This window comes from Octodon degus, unplaced genomic scaffold (assembly GCF_000260255.1).
Source record: "Octodon degus isolate 3935 unplaced genomic scaffold, OctDeg1.0 scaffold00010, whole genome shotgun sequence".
Classification (NCBI taxonomy): domain Eukaryota; kingdom Metazoa; phylum Chordata; class Mammalia; order Rodentia; family Octodontidae; genus Octodon; species Octodon degus.
In genome coordinates, this window is record NW_004524586.1 from 23,868,452 (window position 1) to 23,889,248 (window position 20,797).

At 46.0% G+C, this 20,797-nt stretch overlaps 1 protein-coding gene across 1 annotated transcript in view; it reads right to left on the reverse strand.

Annotated features, from left to right (window-relative positions):
• Positions 1–20,797, reverse strand: part of Plpp4 (phospholipid phosphatase 4) — a 149,029-nt gene that overhangs the window by 100,188 nt on the left and 28,044 nt on the right. The window lies entirely within an intron of this gene.

The window sequence follows — 20,797 nt, forward strand, 5'->3', positions numbered from 1 at the left end:
AAAGAAGGAAGATAAAGAGAAACAAAGCATATTCTGGTCCACTGACATAACTGTAAGCATTCTACCTCCTGATCCTGTCACCCTCGGAGACACCCTATTTATCCTAGGAAAATAGAATACTCCTGACCATGTTGAGTGCTAATTGCTTGATAGCAAATGTCACCAAAGGAAAAATCAGAAGGAGGGGTGGGGAAGGAACACATGAGTTTGCACTTTCAGCCATCAGTCTTGTCTCGGGTCTCTAGCCCAATTTTAGCTGGTGATTTTGTTCAGCACAGCTTCAGACGTGGCCAAGGGGTCAGGAGTTTCTGGGCTCTGAGTGCCAGGGCAAGGAATTCTGATTTTGAGCCAATGAGTCTATTCAGCAGATAGGATGAAAATCCAACACAAAGTCATGACCCTGGCAGAGGATAGATGGGACTAGGAACAGAGCAGAGAAGGGAAAACAGGGCAAGGTTGGGAAGTTACAGCAGCTGTCCTGGCAAGAGCTGCTGGCAGAATGGGCAAAAAGGGGGCAGCTGGAAAGGACATAGAGGGGACCAGGTGAGAGAGGGCAAAGCCCATGCTAAGACTTCTTCTTTGGGCTTCCAGCCAAAGGACAGCATGGACCAAGGCGAGGAGCACAGCAGAGAAGGAGCAGGAGAGGAGGAAGGCAGCTTTCTCTTGCTTCAGGAACCATGGAGGGTGGTCATCAGTCCTGGTTTGCCCAGGACATTGTAAGGAATGAAAATTCTGCACCTCAGGAAACCTTTCAATGTTAAGAGGCATCCCTAAAGCTATACCAGTCCCTAATCAGAATTCAGGATCTTCCAGCTTTGTTTCTATTCCAGACTCCAAGTGTTGCGTGATTATGATCCGTCTGTATGTTCTGTCACACTGTGAAGGTAAGCAGGGGCAGGGATTATTTCAAAGCTACACAGATCAGAACCCACTTGGATGCCCTGGACGCTGGGGGACTCAGACACTGCAGCCCTTACTACCTGCTTGGGAGTCTAAAGAGCTTTGTAGTAACATGCTCAGTTTGATCAGCCCCACACACAATTCTCTTGGGTATCCAAAGGAAGCCCAAAGTTTTGCACTGTCTCTCTACATGCTTCACACTGCCTCATTCCCTCCCTCTTTCTCTCCACCCCTCCACTGACTATCAAGGTTTGAGGCCTAAATATCTGTGTACTTATGCAATTTCAAAAACAAAGAAGTGTTTGTGATAGTTCTACTCAGCACTGTGCCCCTGGTGCTTCTACCTGGCGCACAAAAGTCCCCTCGTAAATATTTCCCAGATAACAGAATGAGCCCATGTGGAACACTGCCATGCAGCCCAAGCCACAATTCATGAGCCTGAACGGAGACCAGGCCTCCTGCAGAATCTGATCAACAGGGCGCTGGGGTCATTTCATCAGTGCCAGCCTTCCCCACGCATTCTAAAGTGAGGCATGAGGAGCACCTGAGTCTGACTGTGGGAAACATGCCCTCTGCCCAGTTCTCCTGTCTGCCACCCTGTGCTGTGGGAACAACCCACTTCTCCTCCAGGAGCCTCAGTGTGACCACCTCCAGCAGGCAGGTGTGGGCTGCCTCAGGGACATCCACTGCAGGCTAGTAAGAACCTTGGGAGGATTTTCCACCCCACACCTATAAGACCTGGGAATATATATTTAAAAGACTCTTCCAGGTTCCTTGATGGGCTCTGAGTTTCTATTACTGAACTAAGTGATGCCTAAGTGTCCCACACCCACTCTCTAATGATGACAGACCTTGGTGACTTAATTCTCCTCCTTGACAACTCTTGCATCTGCTGCACAAAAGGCTCTGGAGTCAGATCCATCAGCATTCCTATACCAGCTCTTGCTGTATGGCTCCTGGCTAGTCCTCCCCTAAACATCTCTGAGGCTCAGTGTGTCAATCTATAAAATGGACACAGCTTAAAGAGTTGGAATGAAATAATGTACATGGAATTCTTAAAGAAACATGAACAGAAGCTACTATCTTATTACCATAATCATTTTACTGTAGCTTGAAAGCTGCATATTATTAACTATGCAGTTGTCAAGGGTTTGTTTGTTATTGTGACAGCCTATTCCTGGATCCTAAGTGTTGTTTTAAAACATTTAAAATGAAATGAAACACAATGAATTTTGTTTGAAAGATGATTTTAAGAACTGTAACCTATTTGTGATAACCCAGGCTTCCGGGATACTCCAGCTATGGTTGAATAATAAAAATCATCTCAAAGCATTATTTTACTCATGAGTTTATGGATCAGTAAACTGAGAGGGGTTTGGCTAGGCAGTTCTCACTTCCAATCTTTCATGTGTTCACAGAAAATGACGTTGACCATGGCCACAGTCATCTGAGGGATGGACTGGACACGGGATGCCAATTCCAGCTGGAATTGCCACCTGCAGCATCTATACATTCCTCTGCAGCTATCTCAGGGCCAACAGAATTCTGCGCAGTCACTGGCTCCACCCAGAACAAGTGTTCCTGGAGATGCAGGCAGAAGCCGAGTGGCTTTCTCTGACCTCACCTCTGGAGACGCAGAGTACCATTTGTACTATGCTCTTCACCAGGAGTGACTCTTAAAGTCAGGCCAGTTCAACGGAGGAAACTAACCTCACCTCCTGACTGGGGTTTAGCAAGATCTCACTACAAATGCAGGTAGAGGCAGGATAAGGCTACAGCCACCTCCAGAACACTATCACTGCCCATGGAGTGTTACTAACCATAACAATCCCATAACCCCACTCTCAGAGCCCCCAAACCTTGATTCCCCACTCAGTAAGCCACAAGCTCAGGAACTAGACAGTTCACAAGCGCTTCCCTCCCTCACTTTGTCTCCCAGATCCTACCTGCCTCCTGGTAATTTTTCCAAACATTCTGCACCCAGCCTTCTGCACAATCCTTCATTCTACCCAGAGTAGCTACAGCCAGAACACATCTATCAAGTGCATTATACTCTGTGGGAGTGGCAGTAGTAAAAATGACAGATGTCCCTTCTCTAGCCATGCTCCAGCCACCAGCATCTGCCTCACAGAATCAAGATTGTGAGACACTCAGAAGACCCTTAAAGAAAAAGAGGACAGAGGAGAGCACGAGGAGGAACAGAGAGATAGAAAAGCTATTTCCATAGCTTGCTCAGACCTGGAAGCACCAGACGAATGCTCTTTGGAAGTGGGTAGAAAGCCAGGAAAGAGAAGTGCTGCTTCTAGGTGAGGAGTGGAGGCATGGTTTCCAGCTGCTTCGGTGCGTGAGGATCCCTGATAATAGGTCAGTGGGTCCACATTTTAATGTGCTCAGGAAACATCTGAGTACTTGATCCAAGGAGTGCTGGGAGCTGGCATTCACAGCAAGCTTCCTGTGATGTGATGACCAGTGCTGCTAATGGGCAGGTCAAAGGCCCTGAGCACACCTAGGAATCCCTGAGCCCACACCAGACACACTGAATCAGGGCACACAGGTGACAAGACCTTTCGGGGCTTCATGTCTACGCTGTGAACCTCCATGTTCCCAAGGAAAACAACAGGGCCATGGGAGAACCATGCTGTCCAGTTTTTGTTTGTTTGTTTGTTTGTTTGTTTGTTTTTTCTGTATTTTAAGGAAGGGTTTACAGGGTGTTCAGGTTCTTACCACTAGATCGGACTCATAGTGATCTGCCTGTTTTACAGCCTCCCAAGAGCAGGGACATGCCACCATGCCCAGTCTCAATTGCCCTCACAGCACGCCTCCGGGGCGGGGCCAACACTGGCTGGCCTAGGGATTGAACCCCTGGCCCCTGCACCTGCTTGCAGGCACTTTAATCCACTGAGCTATGTGGCTGGGCTCCATGTCCGTTTTCACTGTATCCTTCCACCTATACTGTTATTTTGCTTTACTTGAACATCCTCTGTAAACTAAATTAGTTTATTTTAGAAGTTTTATGTCACTTCTTAGTTATAAAATCAGCACCCTCTCCATAAACAGCAGGTAGACTAGAGCCAAGCCCAACCTCACTCACCCCATGAAGCTTCTAAGGTCATCCCAAGCCTGACTTGTGTTAGGGGACAGGAAAACTATATACAAAAAATCAAAAGTGGAAGTGTAAAAGCACAGCCATCTGGGGCCACTCAGTGTGGAGGAAAATGGCCCTGCCAGCACCAGCAAGTGCGGCGTGTGTCAGCATCTTTCTGGCCGCTGTAGCAAACAGAGTCCTTGAATTTTTAAGGAAAGGCTGAAGCAAGAGCAGCTGTTCTTTGACCACTGGCAGGCATTAAATGCAGGGCAGATAAAAACATCATAATGCCCAAAGGGCTCAGACAGATCTATTGCTGCGAAGATCTTTGGAGGCTGCACTGGGATCTGTTCTCCTCATAAAGGTAGCTTTCCATTTCTGCAGAGACTTGGTTAGGAGCAGAACTAGGGTAATAACATGCAAATTGTAGGACCTGCTGTACTTAAAATGTAGGAACCACTGCCCCTGTTAGCTACTGTATGTCACAATATCTTACAGAGTAGGACAAGACCTCTAATATTTCAACAGATTTGAAAACCAAGAATAAACAGAAAAAGTCCTATTCCAGAAACTCTGGATATTTAGCATATCCAAAGTGTCATTTCTTAGTTATTTTAAAGAAAACATGATATTTATTAGAATGCTCAGGTATGAAGCCAGTATTTTCCTAATTATCAATAAACTCAACTTCACCACAGGTATCAGTCCAATCTCCAAACAACTTACATCTTCCTTCAATATAAGTATTCATAAAATGTTAATGACTACCAACAGCATTTCTATTTCTAGAAATTCAACTAAATATAAAATCTCTAAACTGTGTAAGTCAAGTATTTCCATGCAAAAAATATGAAGTTACTAGTAAGCCAAGACTTATCATTATTTGGCATGAAAACTATAACTTTCCAAAGTCAAGTAACTTACTGGATTTTAACAGAATTCATCCTTCTGTTTCTTTGCTGTTGCTGACAATTATCTTAATCTCTGCACTCCTTAACTTCTTATTTGAAAAGTAGAAACCGTGCTACTTGTTCTCTCCTTAAATCTTTCATGACAAAGTTGCAAGAATTTGGAAGACATGTATGATGCATATTCAGACATGATTCTAACTTTATGCCAACCAGTTCTCTCCAACCAATTCATGCATTGTTCATTCATAGTGTAGATATTTAAATTCTCCTTAAATAAGTATCTTACACATGCGTACAACATACACAAACATACACACACATCACATCACATTCAAATTTAAATGAGAAAAAGGTAAGCAAAAGCATCCAATTTTTTAAGTTGCATGGAGAATTCATTAAAACTAACTGAAACGGAAAAGAGGCTCTGATGCTGGTAAAGAATATGAAGAGGCAGAATGAGGCAGAACACAAACACAGGAATGAAATCAGAAAACAGAAAGTCAAAGGCACTTTCCCTTGGGGGGCACTTTCCCTGGCTGAAGGTCACTTTTCTTTTTTATAATTTTCTTTTTTTATTGATTTTAATGAGAAAAAAAGATAAAATAGCAATGAAATAGTTTCAAAATAGGTTGGTAGGATAGTTAAAATAATTAGTACATTACGCATTGTTGTCTTCATAGTAGTTCTTCAGAGGACAAGCTGCAGACATATCTTTGTCTAAACAATGTTAGTATAAACCTTTCTTCTCAATGAACTAAGAGAAAGTAGCTGTATATCTATCCTAACATATATATAACAAAACAGTCCTTTATTCATACTTTTGCAAAGTTAGTAACACATGTCACTAGGTTGCCTAGTGACTGATAGCTGACCTTAACCAGACAGGATGCTTATCTCAGGAGTGAGATAGCTTGTTTGCTTTAGTCACTGAGGCCTAGTCACACCTACATGCATTTGATTGATTTCCTAGCTTGTGGCTCCCAACATATCCCCCTTTTTTGTTTTGCTTTGTCAGAGATGGGTGTTCCATTGCAGTTAGAAAAGCAGTATTTGGAGAAGTCTTTAAATGACCTTTTCAAACTTGAAGCCTGTCCAAAGATTGTAGGTAGGTGAATTCATCAAAACAAGCCAATATAGTCCAATAGTGCATAAAAGTAGTGAGTTATCAATGACAACTAGAAATTGTCAGAAGTTGTTGACTTGAGCCTTTTATGCTAACTCGAGATCAACATCTTCCACCCTTCCTCTGTTCACCTGGATCTTCACCTACAAGCAGCAGGTGCAATTGCAGGGACCACACAGCACTACTGGGCATGTTCTAGCCTTTTTACTGACCTTGCAACAAATAAGAACATAGCTTCATCCCTGGAAGAATCCAAGTTGTGGCCAACTGGGGCAGCATCAGGCCACTGTCAGATGACACAGTCACTCACCATGTCGCTCCTCCTATTCTTGTGGCTCAACCTGACTTCAGGGCACAGAGGGGAACAGACAGCAGATTATCACCTTTTCCAGTTGTTTATTCATTCAACAAATATTTACTTAGTCTATGATGTGCCAGGTACCGTCCTATAACACTGGTGAACAAAATTATAGCCCCTACTCTGTGGAGACTACAATACTGGAATCCTGAGTCACAATCAATTTGGGCATGAGACGTTAAGGTCTTTAGTTAGAGACCTCTGAACATGATTTACACATAAGATTTTCATCCTACTTTGCTTTGAGGAGATATCTAGTTTGGGGTAGTTCTGTAGTTGGACCTATGAAGTGACACTCAATGGTAATAGTGAGGATCCTGCTGCTTTAGAGATGTTACAGAGTGTGTATCTATCACAGTCCCTACTCTGAATATTATCATATATTTTGCTTAAAGTGGAACCAGCCAGAATAATAGCCAATCATGTCAAGATCACACTAGCAGAAGTAGCAAGTTCCTGAACAAGGATCAATGATACCACTATCAGCTTCAGGCTCTTCTAACTCAAAGCCACAGTCTCATCATTATTCTTTAGAGTAGTCATTGAACGTTGCAATGACCCTTTGTATATATGCCTCTAGAGTCTTCTTTCTCAATCAGATGATACTCTAGGGGTCTTAAAAATCACATTAGCCAACATCCTTCTCCATCCCTTCTCCAAACATAAAACACACAAATTAAACAGAAATGTGAACTTAATCAGATAACTGGGCTTGGTTCAAATCCCTGCTTCAGCATTTGCCAGCTGGGTAGATTAAGAGAAGTCACTTAACTTCTCTGAGGGTTTATAACTCCTCTGCCCACCAGGACTGCCAAAACCACCACTCACTGTCTGGCTATTCAGTGAGAAAACAATAGCCTAGAAAGTCACCTTCAACTCTTATTATTTAATGGAGAAAAACACATGGCATGGATTATTTTTTAAAGAAAGCTTTCTATGTGAGAAGCAACAGTAAAGCATGCTTCCTAACTGCGTTATTGACTTTCCCTCTCCATTTGGCCTCTCCCATGCCAGAGGGAAGGGGCTTACAAATGGGCATCAGGTGTGGCCAGCAGAACAGAGCATCAGCTCTATGCCTGGCAGGGAGGAGGTGATGGGGTTCTTTATTAGTCTTTGGTACAGAGGTGTAATGTAGTTATCAGGAAAGACACAAATAGATTATTTTGCTGAGCCAGGGATCCAGTAAACCCCCTCCAGACAGGTGTTGCTCTGAGGTGGAGAACTTTGCTAGCCCCAAAAACAAAAGTAACAGTTAGGATAATACACATAACTCAGTGTCATGTTTGGATCATCCCATGCCAATAGTGCTTTCTGTAAAAAGTGTATGAGGCAGGAATTACCATTATTCCCATTCAAGAAATGGGTACACTGAGGCTGTGAGACACAGGGTACTTTCTCCAAGTCCACATAGTCCTTGTGCCAGTGCCCACTATTCAAAAGACACATCGGGAAGTTTTTAAAGAGAAAATAAAATGTAAAAATAATATTCTCTCTCTCTCTCTCTCTCTCTCTCTCTCTCTCTCTCTCTCTCTCTCTCTCTGTCTCCCCCTCCCTACTGACCTCAGTACCCACCCATCTACACCAGCTAAACTGAATCTTCAAGAAACTCTTCAAATATTTTAATAAGAGATAATCTCTTCTACAAATACAGACACAGCGATGTGGCCTCATCCTTGGGAAACACAAACATTGATCTCTATTTGCACTTAGTGTGAATAATTGAGATCATATTCCTGCAGAAAAAAGTTTAATGCAGGCTGGCAAGGCGGAAAGAGGAGAAACCTGTGCAGGGAGGGAGGTAGAGAAAGAAAAGAAGATGCCAAGAAGTTATTCCCACCAACTCCCTCCTACCTGTTATTAAGGGCAAGCTTCTCTTGGAGTCTCTGATTTAATCAAACAACCTGTCTCCATTAGACCAGTCCTGGGCCGTACTAGGAAGAACTCCAGGAATCGTGCATTGAGACAGCTCCCAACAACCTGAAGCTTTGAGAGTCCAAGTTCTGACCTGAGACAGAGCCAGGGCCTACATCCCATCCCCTACCCCAAGTCCATCCACTTTTCAGCTGTAGGTAGCAGAGTTGCTATTCATCCCTTACCGGCCATGTGACTGTGAACTAGTACTTCACCTCCCAGGCCTTGGTTTGCTCATCTGTGAAGGGACACTGGGTGTGTGGGCCCAGATCAGAAGGTGAGCATGCACCTTAAATAAGTTAGCCCTTGGCCAGTACTCACAGGGTGCAGTGCCCTTTTAAGGGTGTGAAATTTGGGCAGTGCATAAGGTCTAAACTAAGTCCCAATGTTATATTTGAAATGAGAAGGATTCCCATGTCATAGTCACACTGCTTCCAAGTATAATATTGCCTGACCAAACAACCTTTTTCGTTTTTTGTTTTTTTGTTTTGTACCGCATATTGAACTCAGTGCCTTGCGTTTTCCAGGTGGGTGCTTATGCCACTGCACTATCTCCCCAGGCCCAAACAGCCCTTTTTATAGAAGGGACCAGGAGCAGTTCCTGTCTATCCTTAAATAGCTCCTTAAATAGCTACTTCAGTTCCCAGACAGCACATGGAATTGTTCAAACCAGCCAGTCCTACTCTCCAGTAGAACCAGGGAGCATCCGACCTTGCTGATCCTACCAAGCCCGCTTGTCCCTTCTGTCCCAGTGTGGCACTGCCTGGCACATAGTGCCCTTCTCCAGGATGGGTGAAAATATGACACATACACTGCTGATCTCATCTGCCCAGTGTTGGGTATTGTGTGTGGCCATCTCCAAAATCCAAGAACAAGACTCTCTCCTTTGATACCAGTGTGAAGAGGACCAAATGAAGACATGAACCACATGGCTCTACCCCCTAAGCCTGCTGGGGTGGGACAGCGTGAGCACCAGCAGGTGGTGTGGGCTGTGCGCGCCAACCCTGGAGGTGTTCATCTGAGCAGCTCCCTGGCCTGGAAGACAGAGAGACCCACAGAGAGAAGATCAGGAACCAGCTTCCTAGATGAAGTCAAACTACCAACTGAAGATACATCTGTTCATCCCAACCTCCTCTTCGGATTTTAGAAAGAGGACATGAGCTTTCATTCCCTACTTATGGTCCCTAAATCTGGGCCCCTGGCCCTTCCTTTGCAGCCCTCACCATAACAAGCCATGCTGTCCTGTACCTGGCATCCCCATGAAGCTTTCTTCCCCAGCATGTAAACCTCAAACCTATAAAACGCAACACATGTGCTTTGGAGAGTTTGTAGGTTGAAAATAAATAAACAAAAGCTATGAAAAACAACCCGCAAGAACTTTGAGGATGACTGGAGGGAACCATGTGACAGAAAAATGAATTGGCTATTAGAAAGAACTCATTGCCTTTTGCAGTAACTGCATGGTATGTGGGTAGACACCTTCTCTTTAAAAGCAGAAATGTTTATGGGGCAAGGATTATGATCATCAGCAACTTACTTTCAGGTCATTCAGGAAAAATAGATCTGTAAATATAAATACGGTTGTAAAACAAATAGGATAAAATGTTACCAATGGTTAAACCTCAGTGGAGTCTACAGAGGATCATTCTACTTTTTCAACCATTCTGCATAGTTAAAGTGCATCAGAGTGACTATCAGCAGAGACAGGTCCAGAAGGGGGACCTCAAAGGGAGAGCAGTCCTGGGGCCGGGGAGATGGCTCAGTGGAATAAGCACTTCCCTGGCAAGCGCAAGGGCCTGAGTTCAATCCCTGGTTCTGCCAAACACACACACACACACACACACACACACACACACACACGGGAGAGTAGTCCGGAGTGCAGAGGCAGCCTTGATATGAAAGACAAACAGTTGGCTGCTAAAGTCCTGGGGCTAAAATATTCGCATTCCACTCTTGGAAAGGTACAGTTTTGTAGAAGCCCTGGCTTTGACCTACGTAAAGCACCTACCTCAGGGAATGACAATGAGGAATGACATGGCCTAGTGCAGAGTGAAGTTGAGAGCCAGGATGCTCTAGTTCAGGGTAGGATCCCTGCCCAGGGAATCTGGCCTCCAGCAGGGACAGCACATTCAAACACTTCCACAGCGGAGCACAGATAGGACTGTCAGTGGTGTTTGCACAAAAGCAACATGCAGAATATATGCATCACCCAGAAATACAAGTGAGCAGAGCTGCAGTTTCCAGCTGTTCCGAACTTTTACAGAGAACATAACTTCCCCTTGGACGGGAACACTTGGGGACTGGAAATGTACTCAGGCCCAGAATGCAAACAGCCAATTCCGGTGTGCCTAAACCCAGGCAGTCTAGCCTGAGCCTGCAGGGCCGGGCAGACTTCCTAGCTGGGACATGCTGTGAAACAGCAGCCCTCCTCATCTATGAAGTGAGTGGACCATGACACTGGGAGTTGGTGAGGATTTCAGGCCATTGTGAGGGCCCCAAGAGGCACTTGGCAACTAGCATTAACACTACCAATCACTGAGAAGTTGTAAATTAAAGAAATATGTGTACACTGAATAAGGTGTGGACTTGATTTGGATCCTGAGTCAAAGAAATGGATGTTAATATCAGGGGTTACAAAGAGGAAGTTATTTTGTAGTTTTGTTATTTAATCTCTTGGCTTTGGTTTTAAGTTTTCACTCTTTAAAATTAAACTTATCCATGAAATTGATGTGAGGAAAACTCAGCCTCTAACTATTATTTTACTCTGTCCAGTAAAATGCTCATTCCTGGATTAAAGAGGACCCTTGAAGAATTTAGCCAGAACCTAGTACACCTTAGAATACTCTAAAACACTCTAGAACACCTAGGCCAGACCACAGCCAGATCCCAGGACATAGTACTGAGCAGAGATTGGAGAATCTGGGGAGAAGAGAACACAGATCAATATAGCGAAGGGGGGGGGACTTAATTGGAAGGGATTTCAAAGCTTTAACAGAAACCCCCAAGCCAGAGAGTGCTGGCTCCTACCCAGAGGCTTAGCAGGGTCTCTGCAATTTCCTGCCCATTAAACCTCCTCTGCCTTCCCCCTGGGGCCACTGGACAGCAGCACAGGTGACATCAGGCCTTTGTGCTGCTACCTCAAGGTCTTACTTCAAGGACCAGAAATCTGCCCAGTCCTGACCCGAGCTCTATATTCCTGTCATACAAGGGTAAGGCTAAGTTCTTTCTAGCTGGCAGGTGAGAGGAACAGCCACAGCCAGAAGCCTCAGGCCAGGGCACATCCATAACCAGGAGTGAGACGGAGGACAGGGGCCCAGGACAGGGTGAAGAATGCCAGCATGTGAGATGCACCATCTCCCTAGAACACACCAGCCTGCTGAGCAGCTAAGCGCCGGGGAGAAGGGAATCTCCCCTTCTGCCTCACAGAATGCCTGGACTTAAGAGTTCTGAGCAGCCACAGGATCCTCATTTCTTGCCCCAGAAATTGTTTTCCTGATGCTGAGCATCACTAGATGTATGCAAGGCCAGCTAAACTGTAAATTCTTCACTCTAATCCAAGATCGAATGCAAACATTGGCCTAGGAATGGAGTCCCATGTTGGGCCTGGAGGCAACCCCCTGCTGGTGTGTGCAGGCCTACCAGCAGCCACTGCCCTTGGGGAGGACAAGCAAAGGCTTCCTGTTGGTACAACTGAGCTTGTTGGCTGAGCTGCACTTCCCAAGAAGAGGATGAGAAACAACCGGATCATCACCACTGCTGTGCAGACTCAGCAGCTCCACCCAGAGCGAGAAGGTCATGGCAGAAGGTCAGCTCTGAAAGGCGATCAGGGATTTTTATCTGCTTCTGATTAAAGCTGCACTGTGAGTGCTTAGCAGTGTCTGGTGCACAGTAGGTGCTCAATAAATACACACTGAATCAATCCCAGAGAAATAAATCCATAACAGCTGCCTCTGTGAAGACACAATACTCTGCCACATGGAAACTTCAGTTAGAGCTGGAAGCTGGCAGCCCTTGGACTGAATGCAGCCTGCTGCTATGTTTGGTTTGGGCTTCTCAAGGCTGTAAAAAATGTAATGCATGGCCAATATTTAAAAACTAGGAGCTTTCACATCCAAATTGGAATTCTAGGCTTCTGTTGAAGAATTTAGTCCTGTCACTTTGGGTCTGTATCCCTCTGTGGCACCAGTTAAAGAAGCTAAAAGGCAGCTGACTCCTTTGGACAAAGCAAATGTCTATGCTGCAAGTGTCCAGATCCTCCAGACTAAGGCATCCATTTGTGTTTGTGACCCACTCCCATCTTACTTGTGCAGTGTGGCACCTGCGTTCCCTGCTTATGGCTACTGAGACTGCTAGTCTGGTGCAGGCAGGGCAGGTAACTGTCTCCAGGACCCCTCAGGCCCACTTTGTTAAGTCAGCTCCCTGTGAATAGCTGCACCTGACTAGTCCCTGAGTGGTTCATTAAGACCCACTGATCCATGGCAGTTGTGTGTCTAACTACATCCCCCCCACCACCAATGCCCCGGTGAGAGGTCCACCTGCAGAGTTGATCTCCTTATCATCTGCTCCAGGTGTTGGAATCCTGGCCCCACAGCACTCACTGGGAACCTGGCTGGCTACGGCAGAGACAGGTGCACAATTCCTTTTTCATGCATGCAGTACAAATGCATCTGCAGAAGCACCTAGGGGAAATCGAGGGACAGAAAGAGAGATGGAGGGGGCATCGACTGATCTTTCGCTGTGTGTTTCCCATGTGCCAGGAACCTGCCCGAGGTTCCTTTCATCTTGTTTCACTCATTCCTTACAAGTAGAAAGTAGGCACTATTTTCTCCATCTTCCTGAGAGAGAAACTAAGGCTCAAAGAGATTTCCTGACCTGCCCAAGGTCATTCAGGTAACATGAGTAAAAAATCAGACTCAGACTTCTAGCCAAAATCCTGAGTCTTTCCACTGTGCCCACACTTGGAACTATGGGAGGGACATGGGCAGTGGAAAAGCTCAGGACAACTGCTTGATTCTAAGGGGGCACAGGGGAAAGAGCAGGAGCTGCCCACATGGTGAGGGAAAGAGGCTCGGTGCTGATTAGCAGCCCTGGATTAAGGGTCAGAAAGGATAACTTGCCATGACTCAAGCAGTGGCTACATTGTGATTGTAGGGAGATCACTTGCCTTTTAATCGTTCAACTTCTTTATTGGTGAAATGGACATTCCTACTCCTTCATTCACTGTTTTGAGGCTCAGATGTGGTAGTAAACTTGGAGGTGCTTTGTAAACTGAGGCCCTACTCAAAGGTGGCTAGCAGTGACGCGGTGCTTTGAGAACTGCTTCTGTTCTACGATCACCCTTCCTGTTCATTTCTTCTCCCCCTTCATGCATCATGTTGCCCCACAAGGCCGTCTTGGGAGTTGGTCCTCCCGGTGGTGACAGCCTCTGCCTCTGGGCACTCCTGATTTCTGGGGCCTTTCTGCATTCTCTGTCTCCACAGTCCCATTTCCCCCTGTCTTGGCTCTGCACTTGCCTGTGGGCAGTCAGCTATTGGTTTCCTGCTAATATAAAAAAAAAAGTCAAGCCCCAAGTGGGAATCTGACCCCACCAACACTGGGAGCAGGACACTTGCGCTGGCGCAGCTGCTAAAGCAATTTGAACAGTTCATTTAATCTTCCTCTGTTCCTCATTTTTCTCATTAAGGAACTGAACCGGACAGTGTCATTTTTCTTTCAGTCTGAATTCTGTGACTCTTACCCCTCACCACCACCACAATGGAGAATACAATAATCCTTGAAGCCTTCTATATTCTAGGTGCAGAATTATGCACTTAATTTATTGTTTCACTCAGGCTTTAGGATAACCCTTTAGCTTGATTATTTTTCCTACTAACAAATTGTGTTTAAAGGTCAAGTAATACTGGTGTAGGGGGTGAATAGTAAACTATGAAGTAAATCAACTGTTGCTTCTCCTTAAGTGGCTTATTCTTTTCTTTTCGTATTTTAGGAGGGTCTACAGGGTGCTCAGGGTCTCACCACTAGATCGGACTCATAGTGATCCACCTGTTTACAGCCTCCCAAGAGCTGGGATTACAGCTATGCCACCACACTCAGTCTCACTTGCCATCTCAGTGTGCCCCGGAGGTGAGGCCGGCATGGCAGGCCCAGGGATTGAACCTTCGCCCCTGCACCTGCTTGCAAGCACATTAATCTGCTGAGCTATTTGGCTGGCCCTCTTTAAGTGGCTTCTTAAAGTCCTTTAACTTGTTATTTTACATATAGTATCAGCATCTGGAAATGAATCCATATTCAGAAAAACTGGCAACATTGCCAATCAGAATGACCCTGCTGTAAGATAGCATTGGTGCATCTAAATGACAATAGGGTAAATCATGGAAAAGTGACCTTTTCACCTGGACTACAACCGCTTCATTTGAAAATATAACAGTAAAACATCCTGCCTCTCTCCAAAATGTGAAAAATCAGAATATGAAGACTTTTCTCACCATTCCCAACCTGTTGCCCAACTGGTAAGGCTCATGAGAGAGACTTCCCCAGAACCTGCAGTCCTTACTGGAAGGTCTTAATTGGCTTTCTAGACTTTGCACAGAACTGCAAATTTGGATAATCAGGTTTGGGGAAGAGTGTAATCAAGCTGATTTATCCACAATTATCTCCCCCTATTATCCACCTTGTTACCCCACTCTGCAATTACTTGCATGGAAAATTTTTATGTAATGGAGACAGTGAAGGGGAAGACAGCAGAGCCCTTCTGAGTCTACAGTGATCAAAGGTTCAGCTCTGCCCTTATGCCTGGGTACCCTGCAGAAGGGGGCAAGCTGTACTCTGGGGAGGTAGGGTAGGTGACAGAAGAGTGCCCGGTAAGCCGCTGCTCTGAAGCTAGCAAGCTCTTTGCACTGAACTTACTTGGAAACCCACTATTACTTGCCCCAAGAAAGGACTTGGACCCTGTCTTGTCTGGTCAAGGACAGGACACCAGGACAACCAGCAGGTGCGTGCCAAAGGAAGCAGAAAAGCAACAGTGAAATCTGAATGCATCAGTGCTTTCTACTGGCTTGGGCACTTGGAACGCCATTCTACCTGTGTCAAAAGCAGTTTAAAGCAACATCACTTATAAGAGCTGGTATTTATATGCCATACACTGTTCTGGGTATTTTCAGTGCATTATATGTCTTTTCAACCCCACAACCACATGAACTATGTAGTCGCATGAAACCCGTTTCACAGATAGTCAGATTGGGTCTCCCAGAGGCCATATGGGACTCACGCAGGCAGATCCTACAGCCGCACTGGGATTCAGACATTAAATTGGCTGATTGGTATTCCCACCTCAAGGGATGGGGAAGGCAGAACTGGCCCACATTGCACAACAAAGCTTATCCTTTAGAAAAACTCTGGAGGAAAAGGAAAAAAAAATCTTAACTAGAAAGAGGCTAATCTCAGATGGAAGTTGCTGGGATTGCCCTGATTTAAAGATGATGGCAGCACTAGTAAGACCCAGGGTAGGTGTATAAATTTGTAGGAGGAGGCCTCAGTCAAGCCACCAATTGTGTCACGACCTTGAGGAAGCCACCTGCACCTGTAAACCACAGTTTCAATGTTTACAGAAGGAGAGGGCTGCTGGGGTGGTCTCCAAGCGATACCACTTAATGAGTCTCTAGACTTGAGAGCTTCTAATGAGAGCAGAGCAAGGACACCTGGAGTGCTGTTTCTCCACCCAGGCTGCTTATTAGATTTGATCGCCATGCTTTTAAAAATACCATTGGCCTTGCTTCACCCCAGACCAATTAAATCAGAATCTCTGGGCAGCTGGGATAGGGCACCCTCCTCTAGAGCTGCCTCAGGAAGAGACAGCGAGGCAGAAATTCGGCAGGTCAACAGGATGCATCTCTTCATTCTGTTCACTGGTCTTATTTCCATTTATTTGAATTTTTTCATTGTTTTATTTCCTTTCTGAATGAATCAATAATGGGCCTTTCACAAATGTAGAAGAAATCCACAGTAATCATCATCAAAACCATTTGCACATTTTCAGTGCCACCTACAAAATCTTTCTGCATAGTGGGGACTCCCTTTCCGAGGCCCTGTCAGTTTGGAGCTGAGCCAGCAGTCAGTGTCCTCACTGAATCTATGCCATTTGTCCTTGTTTTAGATGAGCCTAAGATGGTAGTAGGACTGTAGGCTTGAATCCCAGCCCCCATGGGCTTCGTGAAGAGTAGGATTTGAGCTTCAGGAAGAGGGACCATGTGGCCGTCCTTTGCCCTAAGTCAGAGGTTCAGCTCCTAAGCAGGTGCAAAGAGGCTAGCAAGGGATTGAGCAGCAGCAAGGCCAGGCTGGGCGCTGGGATCCAGGGTGACTGAGACATAACCGCTGTCCACAGGAAGCCCCAGTCTCAGAGGAAGGCACAAGTTTAAAACTGACAGCCTGGGGTGCCTACTGCTGCTATAACAAACCACCACAAACAATAGGTTTGAATAACATGAGTTCTGGATGCCAAAAGCTCTAACGTAGGTCTCACCAGGCTAAACTCAAAGTGTGGTCCTCTCTGGAGGCTTTAGGGAAAAAGACCACTGCCTGGCCTTTTCCTGCCTCTATAAGACACCACAATTCCTTGGCCCAAGGACCTCGTATTGTGAAAGCCAACCCACCCATGCGCATCTCTGACTTTGTCTTATGCTTCTTGTTTATCTACTTTTATGTGCACACATGATTAGATCAAGAGCACAGGCCAGCCAGGATGACCTCCGTACCCAGGAAAGGAAGAGATCCAATAAGGAAATTCCTAAAAGGGTGCCGATGGCACTGTCTGCCCCATCGCCATCACACCACAGTTAAATATTCTGGGGGCTCACTCAGCTCCATGCAGGCGTCCCTCCTTGCTGACTGGCCACCACAGACTCCAAATTCCATGACCACAGAGCTCCTGTCTGTCTTTCCCTCTCTACCCCAGAACTCTATCCCTGGATAGATACCAAGCCCATGTTGGTGACTGACAGTTAAAAAAAAAAAAAAGAAAAGCCAAGGACCTGCAATATACCTGTCACCTTTGAGCTGCCCTTGCGCTTGCCAGGGAAGTGCTTATTCCACTGAGTCATCTCCCCAGTCCACTTCTAGCTGCCTTTATGTGCATTAAATCAATCAGCTTCAGGGACCTCCTAAGAAGGTAGGACGACTGTGCTCCATTGTTTGCACATGAATACCCCACACTCACATCCTGCTCTCAAAGTTGCCCTCAGGACCTCAGGAGGGTCATCTGGTATGCTCAACTGTCTCCACTAGTGGTAAGCTAGGTAGAGCATGTGAAATTAGGAGAGCAATCCAGATGAGGAGAGGCCAGGTGGAATCTCCAGCAGCCCAGCACTCATAAGTACAATGTCTTCAAAGCCTTATGAGTGTAGGTTGGACTCCTGGCTTTGTCACTTGGAGCTATAATCTTGGGCATTCATTCGCCCAACCCAGGTCTCAGTTGGAACCATGAGCTCTACCTCCAGGGGCTGAACAGTGGGGATTAGAAATGGTGCATGAGGTCTCCCATCTAATTGCTGGAGGTTGCAAATGTCATCTCTTATGGTTGATACATTGTGTCAAATTGAGAAGTTTACAACCAAAACTAAGTGACTCAGAAGGGGCCAAGGTCCTTACTTTGTGAACATCTCCAGACTGTACTAGAGCAGGGTACTGAGATGGTGTGGGTGTAAAGGACACTCCCTCCCCATGGTGGGTAGTCTGCACACGATAAGAGAAAAATGAGGAAGGGCTGATCACTGGTTCCTCAAAGGAGCTCCAGTCTTCGCCTTCAGGTTGCTGGTTCTATCCTGGCTCATGATGCAGACTGTTTGGCATCCACCTGGGACTCTTCAGCCCTCTGGTGTAGACTCTGGGCTTCACTGTAGATTCTTCTATGTTCCATTGCAAACCCACTGGTTTCCTGATATGGACTTGCACGGAACACTGCGGAGAACTCCAGGCCTTGGACGGAATCCTTCAATCTCCAGTGTGCAGACGCCCTCTGCACGCTTCCTCATCCGACTCTGTGGCTGACCACAGTAAGCCAATCTTGTAATTCCTTACGCTTCTGTACATCTTGTGTTATATCTGTTTCTCTACTACAGCCTGACTGGTACATCACCCTTATACCTTCTCTCTCCAGTCCAGTCATACCAGCTTCCCCAAAAGACCTTGAATTTGCCAAGTGCATCCTTGTGGGGAATTTTATCCTTGATTTTCCTTCTGCCTGGAATGCTCCTCCAGGACTGCCTGGCTTGCTCTTTGCTTCCTTCAAATTTTTGATCAAACAGCATCTCACCTGCCACACCTGCTGTGGCATTACTGTGTAAAATAGCAACACTGTTACCTAAACCAGGCTTCTCTTTCTTCCTCAGGTTTAATTTTTGCCTACTGTTCATAATCAACTAATTTTTTTTTTACTCATGTACTTATTTATAGTAGTTTTCTCAACAGATTGGAATAAGAGCTCGTGGATGCAAGGGCTCTTCACTATTTTGTTTACTACCTCACAGCCAGGGTCTGGAATTCCAACTGGTGTCAAGCAAGTGTGAAAAGAATACACTGAGTGAATGAAGAGCCCCTCCCTGTAACTTCAAAGAGAAAGAGAACTCACACACACTTACTGACCCCCCCCCCCAATCATGGACTATACTCATATTTCTAGCTACAAAAAATTAATTCTACCTTGCAAGGCTAAACATGCATACACACACACACACACACACACACACATACACACAAACAGTGCAGCCCCAGTGATAGTTGGAAAACTCAGCATAGGCCAGAGGAGGTAGAGTACAAGAGCCCTCAGGGCAGCATGAGTCCAGGAGAGTTCACGCCCACCTCTCCCTTCTCCACTCTGACATCTTACACTAAGGTAGCTAAAGCTTGGCTCACTACACACTGTGTGGAAACAGCAAATCAGTCCAGTTATCCGGACAACAGATTCTGTGCAACTCTGGCCACAACCAACACAGTTGAAAACTTAAAAGCAGATGATGATATGATCCACCTTTTATCAAAGCAGGTCCTCTGCCAAATGCTTCCTAAAACTTGATACTAACTTTATACTTTACAGCTGAAGTCAGGGAGGTTAAGTGATTGGACCATGGTCACAAAGTCAGTAAGTGCCAGGGGGCGGGACTCAAACCCAGAGTGGCTTCTAGTCTGTGAGGTCCTTCCATCTCCACAGGAGATGAATGCCTGTGAGCTGACAGTGCAGAGCAGCTTGGCTACTTGCTTTCCCTGGGCTGACAGCAGCTCCTTCAGGATGGGTCACACACTGAGCCAGTGAAGAGTCAGCGGGAGGCCTGAATGCTTCAACAGAGAACCAGAAAAGGACTCCATGAATGCACACAAAGTCTGTGCCACAAACAAAGCAAATCCCTACACTCATCCTGGTAGTGCTGTGTGCCACCAAACAGCAGAATCTCAGCTTCAGAGATCCTTGGTGGCACACAATTCAGCTCTCAGCTCCGAGTTAGATCTTCCTGGGCCTCCACATCTGCCCCATGGCCAGTCACAAGAGCACCATGCCTTGCAAGAGGTTTGCAGGCTCAGGAAAAAAAGCACCTGGTGCTGGAGACACCCCAGGAAGGTAACGTGGTGGATCTGGGTTGTTATATCATTACCTTGTGACTCCTCCACTTATAACTTCAATCTTCTATAATTTGGCTTTTGCAGTTAATAGGTGATTCCCACCAAGCAAGCAGTCCACATGTGGCTGGAGCTCTAATTGAGTGAAGGCTCTTGAATTAAAAGAATGAGTTGTCCCTTCCCCCTGCTGTGCCCTGAGCTGCCCAGAAGTCTCCACTACCTCCTGTGGCAGCCTACACATGGCACAGTGCTTGCCCACATCATGTGACATCCTGGCTAAGCATCCACAATTCCATCTTCTGGTTCCCACAGGAAAAAGTCTGCAAAGATGTCACCTTGGGTCATCCATGTGGGTACCATCCTGGTGGGGGATTCAAGCCCTACCCTACATTTGTGGAATGGACATGCCACAAGTCAGGGTGTCTCCTGTGCCAGTCAAGGTGTCACTGTTTGAAGTGGAATATCTGACAAGTCAAACACAGTCCCTGCCTGCAGGGGGTCCTACATGCACAGGACAGACAAGCCACGAGAGCCTGGCACCTAGTTTGGGGATCACTCTGATGGGAATGAGAGGGCTACACAAGCATTTGGAGGGACAGCAGAAATCAGCATGCCACCAGGCCTCAAGCAAGCTCCAGAGAAAGAAGAGCCCAAGTTGGTGCCTGACAACTTTATGAGCTGGGTGAGGAGGGTGTGGAGAGGACCAAGTAGGACGTGTGCTGTCTTGACCTGAGTGGGAAAACTGGTGAGGCTGGGGACAGGGCAGTGAGGGGGCCAGTTCAGCAGCCTTTAGATCTGAGCATCCCACTGCTGTGTGCAGAAGGCACATGGCATAACTAATTTAAAGATTAGAGGGGGGCTGGAGAGATGGCTCAGTGGTCTAAAGCACCTACTTAGAACAAGCT